Here is a 9,310-nt window from a genome sequence, read left to right as displayed (position 1 = left end):
GTCCAAATATCTTTGATATAATACCTATCAATAGTGATTTTATAACATTTGAATCTATAATGAATTTGGTTTTGCATTTCTTTTCGTGGATTGACTGAATTTTTCCCATCTTTTCATAACGAATATTTTTTAAGCTAATGGCAATATCAGGCTTCTTAACTCAACCATTAACATCTATATATCAATAATTGAAAGTAGAAAGTATAGTAGTCATAAAGAAACAAAAGGAAACTGCCGTTGAAAAAAAATAAAGGATTTACTTGTTGATTGATACATTAAAGTTTAGCTTCACTCGTTTGATCCTATGGCCAGCAACTTAAGCAAATTTGGTTTACGTTCTGCGGAACAAATATAAATACAAATACTCAAGCAATGGACTTACAGTTCTCTTCCTGTCTTACCTGAAACACAAAAAATTAGAGTCAGTTGAACTTGTCAACCGTACTATGAGGCAAGCATACAGGTACAAGATGTACATTAATAAGTTTAAACACTTGCATACTGAAATGAAACGAAATAACTTAAAGATAGAATCACTTGATCACACTTTTTGTTAATTGTCAGGAGTTTTCTGTTTCCTTACACAATGTCTCCAAAGAAATGATCCATTGTTTGAAGACTCATTGCCCTCATCTCTGGTAGATCCACTTTACTCATTATAGCTCCCCCTCAAAAAAAAATTATGGTAGATCTCCTCTTAATACTCAATTCAACTCTCACCTTTAATGTGTCAAACCAGCCGCTGCTCTTATGACTAAACCTTCATTTAAACACTCAAATAAGGAAAATGATAGTGAGCCAACTTCTATCATCACTAGATAAAATTCTATCATTAGCCTTCTTTCCCAAATAAAGATTGTGTTGGAAAAATTGTTTATGAATACATAGCAAAATTTCAAAATTTTTTATTATTTTTGTTGTGTTATCCATAACAATAAATTTTTCCAAATTTAGTATCTATGTTTCTGAGATTGAGGTGTTTTATCGAATCTTGGTTTTCGACCGAATGATCTTCTTCACTATTCTCGAATACTCGGATGCTTAAAAAGCGAACTCTTATCGCAAACTGAACACAAAACGAAAATTGTAACTTTCTAACGAGGAAAGTTCACTTTTTTTATAGGAAACCAGAATTGAAATTTGCAATCATAAGTACTCACAAAAAATAGAATTTATTCGCAGCTAAATAAATTTTTCATAAATTTTAGTGGATTATCTACATATCAATTGTGTTTATTTTTAACTACCTATAAACCCTATTTATAGGAAAAAATCACAAAAGTTTTACTCGAATAGGAGAGAGAAAATAATATTTTATTAGAAAACCTAGAGTCTTTCTGAGACTCAATATGGTGGGTGACACATTGGAAAGCACACACCAGGTTCATAGTGTGTCACCCACCCTTTATACTAAATGAGCTCATTAGGCCTTTTTCATGTTTTGGGTACAATTATATGTACAATCCAATTTTAGAATAAGCTCATATAATTATTTAACCTAATGACCAATTTTCTATTGGAAACTAGACCTAATAATGATTTAATCCAAGCATTAATAAGCTAATACAAATCCCTAGTTACAACCTTCAAACCTCATCGGTGATGCAATCCTCCCAAAATACATTCTCAAGGCTTCTGGAAAAGCTTTCCAACTATGCATTTAAATAACTAATGAGTTAAGCTCAAAGAGTTTAGTAAGTACTTTTAGATTTCCTATCTTATTCATATTAGTGGTCAATCTTTTACAAAATTATAGTTGAGTTTTAATTCTGCCAACTCTATGTTAATTTCACATTAGGTTTCAACTCTCAAGTATGATTCTTTACACATTCTTCATGTCACTTATTAAGGTGACTTGCATAGTTAGCACTTATGGTTTAGTTAATGAGCATTCAAATTATACCATATCAATCTTAATTTCGTTTCCAATTTTTATACCTTTCTATCAATGTATTCATATTTATACACAATTCACAAAGTTTACGATTCTTTTAATGTTTTCTTTATCAATTCTTAGATTTTAGTTTTAATGCTAGCTTTTATTATATTTTATCACTTTTAATACCCAAATAGACAAAACTATGTCATTGGGAGTCTAATGGTTGATTTGAGCTTGTGTAGGGAGATGATTAGGGCCAAACATCACCAAAACTCAACTTGGAAGTAGCTTGTTGTGGAGGCCATAACACAGAGTATGGGTGTTGCGACGCTAAGTTTCGAAGTTGCGATTCAAAGCCCTTGAGGTTGCGACTCCAAGCCCAAAAGATGAAGTTATTAAAACTAGTGGCTTGTCATCCCGGTCGCGACACCAGTAAGGGTGTGTCACAACAGTGAGAGCCTCTCATGCACCCTTCATGCCAACTGCCATTGGTGTTGCAACATCAAAGTTTGACGGGTGAAAAAATTGTAAGGGTAATTTTGTGTCCAAACAAACTTAAGTCATCACATTTTTTTAAAGGGTATTTTTGTTAATAGCAGTGTTTAAGAAATCAAAATATTTAAAGCCTCTTTATAGCACAAAAAACTAGACATTCATTTTCTATCATCTTTTCATTCCTTCAATCATTTAGGTTCCTGGGTTTTTCCTTTTTTAGCTTAGTCTTTATTTTGTTATTCCCTTTACGTTGTTGTACTTTTCTCTTTTAGTTCAAAAAGATACAATGACTTATTATGTAATTTTGAGTTTTTTTTCCAAGTATTCAATAGATTTAAATGATTAGTTACTAAGAGTTGCAAAGTACTTAATTAGGTTGTAGATTTGTGGAATATTCTTGCTTGTCATTATTTCCATCAAAAGCCTCTTCAAGATTTACTAAACATTTCTTAACCCTTACCTCTTTTTTAATTATTTGATGATTCATTTAAGCATGAAATTGGTTGAGATTTGTGTTTTTATGATGGGTAGGAATTAAACTTCATAGTGGTTGATTGATTAAAATGTTATATGATTAATTTTATAATTAGGGACTAAATCCTAAAAACTAGATTAAATCAAATAAACTTCAAAACCTAGAACTTATGACTGTAGGGGAACATTTAGATAGGTGAAATCGAGAGGAGATCCTATTGCAAACAAATTTGATTTTCCCGATTTAGTCTAGTGGGGTCGAGAGATAAATTGGATTGAATCATCCAATTGAGTAAAATTGTGACCGAGAGGTAAAATTGGACCAATTAGGAGTTTAAGAAATTTAGATCCCTAATTTGGGAGTTAATTAATCACAAGTAAAAAAAGCTTCTTCAAGCACAAATGATGGAATAAGGTATTGGTTTAGCATTTGATACCATTTGGTACTTTTTTTGCAAAAACAATATGTCACGTCGAGACATCAAGCGATTGCGTCGTTACGAGGAACCCCTTCACATCTCAAAGTCAACTCAAAATTTTTGAAATCTTTGCATATTGATCATTGTTTGATTTCGGGTTAACATTAGAGCTTTCATAAGCTCGTGTAAGACTCAGAAATGGTTGTTTATTGTATTAAATCTACGTAGTAACTGAATTTAATCATACAATGATATATAATTGAATGTGTTTGACTGTAGTTGCTCCAGCAATGACTGTGGTATCTCGTAACTCGAACCCGATGGCCAGGTCGGGTGCCGGGGTGTTACAATTTTTTTATTACAACTCATGTGCGAGTAATTTAATATTCTAGCCTTTCAAAACAGGGTTGTTTTGTCGTACAATAGTTACTAAATCACTTATATCTTTACCTACGAAATTCGAAATTAAGATCCGTTTGTCGTTTTTGAAACTAGACTAAATAACCTTATTACCATAAAAAAATTCAAAATTTAAATCCTTGTACATTAACAACATTACATTTTTAAAGTTGCTCAAATGTTGTTGCTAGATAGCTCTGACCTTTCTTCACTTAAAATTATTTTTTTTCCTCATGTTGGGTGCATCTCCAATTTGTTTCATTGGAAACTAGACTAAAAAATATTTTCAGACATATATAGTTCTCCTAATTCAATTTCTACAATTTTTTTTTTTGCAAATTTAACTCCTTGTACATTAATACTAAATTTAACCCATATCCATTTCCTTCATACCTTGATTAAGTATGATTGGAAAAAAATTATCTCCATTAATACTAAATTTAACCCACATCCACATGGGAAACAAAAATGGTTAATCTTTCATACCAAAATTGCACATAGGTAAATTTCGATTGAGAGATCATACTTTTCTTTCTTCGCTTCAAAGGCCTTTGGACATCTATCTACACTTGGATTTGAAGAAAATTCTTCATTCCCTGATTCAACTGTTCCGTATCATATTTAATGAATTTTTTCAATAAAATCACCAGATTGTTTCGCAATGTTTTCTAAAAAGAAACCACGTGGGAGATTGTGAACTTGAATCCAAAATGATGAAAAAATAAGAAGAACCATGAAAAATCAATAAATGGTTATTAAAAGCCCATGGAGCCCCATTAATCACCCGCTCAATGTCCAACTCATAAAAAATTTGAACAAGTAGTGTTTTTCTCCCAAATCTGATATCTGAACTCCTCCCAAAGGGAGCCAGAGCTTAGCCATTGTGTTTCTCATCGCTGGGAAAGGCACCACACTCGCCGTTAAAAAACAACCTACCAAACAAAGCTCATAAATCGATTTCTGCGATTCAACATCAATGGGAAGAAACCATGCCTCTTCTTCTCCATCCTTTATGCTAAGACCCGCCATCTCTTTTTCCATGTCGAAAACAAAAGACTAGTGAAGAACACCTGTGAAAAACAGAAAAACTAGAAACAATAAAATAAACATAAATCACAAAAACGTGCTACAAAGAGCAGACTTGTATCGATATAATAATTAGTAATATGATATTACTAATAGTGTTAAGATTTGGTAATATTTTCAATATCACTTACTTTTTAGGCTTAACTCATAAATTACTACATAAACTATACATTTTTTTCATCTTAGTACTGAACTTTTTTTTGTTATAGTAGTACCTAAACTACTTTTTCCCCAAGTTGGTACCTTTGTTAGTCCAACCATTACTCAAACCAATCTTATTTAAAAAAAAAAACTTAACCCACAAATTTGTATCTAAACTATGACCTTTTTACTATTTTGATACCTAAACATTTTTTTCTATCACAAGTGGCACCTAAACTACTTTTTTTCCAAGTCGATACATCTATTAATTCAATTGTTAGTCAAACTATTAAGTCTATTTTAAAAAGGTAACTAATTAAAAATTGCCATGTGACAAAAAAGGATAAAAAAGCATTATTTTCTCTTTATATATAATTTTTTTTACTTTATATTGTTTCGTTCTTCCTCTCATCTTTGGCTTCTTTTACTAGTGTGAGCATTTGGGCTTCATGGTTTTTATCAAGGTTTTTAGAACTAGACTAATGATCGAATCAATCAGGCCAGCAATTTTTAATTTGATCGGTTTGTCCAGTTCAATTAAATAAATTATTAAAAGATTCATAAAAAAATTTAAAATAGAGCAAATTGGTTCAACCGTTTTGTATTGATTCGCAAGTCAATTCAACCCTTATCTCTGGACGGTACCCCAACCGGTTCTTGGTCCAATCAGTCTGACTAGCTGATCCAATCCATTTTTGGAAACACTAGTTTTGATGGATGAAAGAATTTTTTTATCCCGTTAGGTCGAGCAAGCAAATGGTGAAGTTCGAAAACATAATTAATTGCCAATATCTTGACCTCGAGAGGTTCAACTTTGAGCATTGCTGACATTACCTACATTATAAAGGAAAAAGAAAGAAAGAAGGAAAAATAAAAAAAATAAAGAGAAAGAAATAATGTAAAAGGAAAATAAAAGAATTTAAAAAATGGGGAGGGATCCACTAACATTATGTAAAACTAATATGGCTTAACAACCTTTCATAACTTTTTCTATAGTTGACATTTTAACAATCAAGTCATTGAATTTATTAATATAATTACACTTGTCATACATGTAAAATTTTATATCAATCCAATATTTCTATTATATCGATCTACTATATTAATATATATTTAATAGTTGAAAGTTTTTTACAGAAAACAAATAGTTAAAAAAATTGATACTTCGAACTTAACATGGATAATCTACATGAATTGAACATGAAATTCAACAACTGAATTGTTAAAATATCAACAGTATAAAAAGTTATGAAAGGATGTAAAACCATATTAGTTTTTTTTGTATAAGTGGATCTCTCCCCATAACATTTTTTTTAAGTTTATATAACGTGACAGTTTATTATTGGTTAGAATTTTTAACGAATATAACATTTTTAGTAAAATGAGCTCAAAAGAATAATTTAGATACTAACTTGGGAAAAAGGGTTTAGTTTAGGTATTAATTTGTAGGTTATTTTTTTTAAAAAAATAGGCTTAACAGTTGGATAACGAAGGTACCAACATAGAAATAAAAACTAATTTAAGTACCAAAATGAGAAAAAGAGTATAGTTTAAGTATCGATTTGTTAGTTAAATTTATTTTTAAGTAATCTTACGTTACTTTGCTAAAGTGTGATTTATGACAAATTCACTACATGTATCGACTTCGATCCGTTTTGATTAAACTAAAACAAACCAGAAAGTACGTGAACATACGAACACCTTGAGTTTTAATTTGAGATATTCTTTGAGTTCCAAAATATTTTTTTAATTATATTTAAAGTGACTCTTGCTTTTTAAATGAAGTTTTAAATATGATTTTCTTACCCTTAATAATAATAAATTAAATTAAATGCATATTTCACTTAAAATCATCAAATTAAAATCAATATTCATAATACATATATATAGAAACCAGTTTTGAAGTATACCATCAATTTTCTATTTAAATAAAATTAATAACTTTCAAATATCCTTTATGCCGTATTTAATAAAATAATTAAATATTTTTTATTTAATACACATAATTAAATTTATGCGTCTCGCGAATATACAAAGTAGTAAATAAATATTAATGATATATTTTCTTAAGTCAGATTTCAACCATATTTATTTATTTATTTAAGCATTTATTTACTATAACTTAAATTTGTTATTATTTTCATTATTATTAGTTGATAAAACTTTGCATTTGTCTGTTATATTATATTTTTTTTCAATTACATTACCTTACTTTTTTTTATTAATTATTGTGAGTGTGTTTTTTAATTATCAATTATTTATTTTTAACATATTGTATGTTATTATGAGTCTCTATATTTTCATAAATAAATTTGATTTTCAGATTAATAACTTTTTCATCATTAAATGAGTAAAATATGATAATTACATTTCGTGAATAAAACGACAAAGTCTTATATTTGAATTAAATAAATTAAACAAGATAATGCGCGTCGACGCTCTTTGTTTCCTCGCTGATTTTCTTCACCATTTTACACCATCAAATAATTGTTCATTCTTTTGCAATTGTTGCTAACATTGCCATTGCCATTCCAACTCAAACTCAGATTCATCATTTGTAGTAAAATTAGTTCTTCTTAGGGTGCTTTCAATTACTTGCGTTTGGCATACCTTTGCAGTATCTCAATAACTTGTTTTTTATTGCTTCAATTACCACAAATGTTTTATTAATTAATTTCCAATCTTTGAATGACAACCTTTCTTCAATATTTATTTACCTTTATTTTAACCTAATTCAATTTTGACCTTTTTTTGTTAATTGTTTATTATTTTCGGCCTATTAAACCAATAAAACAGGAAAAAGGGATTTTAAAAAGTGAAGTCTGCCAAGATATGAGAAATCTTTGCAAAGTTTGAAAATTAAAATCAGTGAAACATTAGGGTGTTGAATATTTGGAAATACTTGAAAGTTAAGAAAATAATCTAGAAAAATCAGAAAAAACAAAAAAGGCATTGATGACAAATTCCATCTTCTCCTTTCTTGACCTATAAATTCCTGCACAAATTTTAAAAAAGAAAACCCACAGAGAACACAAACACAACACAGCCATGGCATCAAGCTCTAGCTGTAGCAGTAACGATGTGGAAGCATCATTCAGGAAAATAGTTACCGATTTTGAAGTTCACAACAAGATATTACGTTTGGACAAGCACCAGATTGATAGATTCATCAAGCCTAATTTGTCACCGGGTCAAATTAACATCCTTGCTAGCGGTAGAGATTGTTCAGGAATTCCGACTGTGGATGTGAAAACTGGTGATTTCTTCTTGGTGACCCTATCAAGCAATGAGTACTGCTATGTTATGACTGGAATCTCAAGCATGATTACCAAAAACATATTTGCTGCTGATCATGAGGTTGCTTTCAGTTGGCACCATGGGGCTTTGCATGTTCATCGTTACTAATTAACCTTCTTGTTTTTCTTTTTTTCTTTTTATATTAAGATATGAGAATAAATGAATTTTATTCTTCAAGATGAATGAATAAGTAATAATTTATAGTTTCTTGCTTAGCTTCTATTGGTATATTGAATGGTGCATGCGCCATCTTTTGATTTTATGTTTCATGCTACTTACATTAATATAATATTGTAAGTGATTTTTTTTTTCTTTTGTTTAGTCATATTTTAATTCGAGTCTTATATCTAATGTCAAGCTTACAAAAAGAAGTAAAGCGATTTCATTAATTATTACTTTTCTGCTATATGAGATGAGATTAAAGATTGAATTAATAGATTCGGATAAAAAAAATCAAAAGAGTTTTTATTTAATCGTTGGATCCATTGGTAGTTGTAAAAACATTGGATGAGATCCAATTTTTTTAATAAAATCACCTAAAGGCTTAAAACTAAAAAGGTAACGCACCCATGGTTTTGTGCAAATTCTCCATTATCTTTTTCTTAAGGAAATAGATCCAGTCTTGAAAATATATTTTTCTGTATTAGAAACATGACTCTACATCATGATTTAAGAGAACTGATTATTTTTATTATTTAACAAATATTTAAATATATATATATATATATATATGAAGCAGGAGTGCAGGGCACATGAGCCAGAGCTAAAGAAGTAAAACCCACACTAGAAGAAATGAAATAGAAAACAAGCGTCTCTGACACTAGAATTCAAGCCAAACCCACCAATTCTAAACCCACTTCAATTCCAATACTTTGCTTATAAATATGCACCATTCCAAACAATTTCTTCACTCAAAGCTTAGCTTAATTATACTCAATCCATACCATCTTTTTTCTGAGACTTGGTTTCATTGGAAAATCATCTTGTAACATGGCTACAAGCGTGGCTCAATCTTCTTCTACCTTGGCTTCACTTGACCAAAAGGTGGACCTTGCCAAGCGCTGCTCTCATGGTAAGCTTTTTAACTTCACACACCACTTTCAACATCTAACATTCAAGA

This window comes from Gossypium hirsutum, chromosome D06 (genome assembly GCF_007990345.1).
Source record: "Gossypium hirsutum isolate 1008001.06 chromosome D06, Gossypium_hirsutum_v2.1, whole genome shotgun sequence".
NCBI classification, from domain to species: Eukaryota; Viridiplantae; Streptophyta; class Magnoliopsida; order Malvales; family Malvaceae; genus Gossypium; species Gossypium hirsutum.
This window is presented reverse-complemented; position numbering follows the sequence as displayed.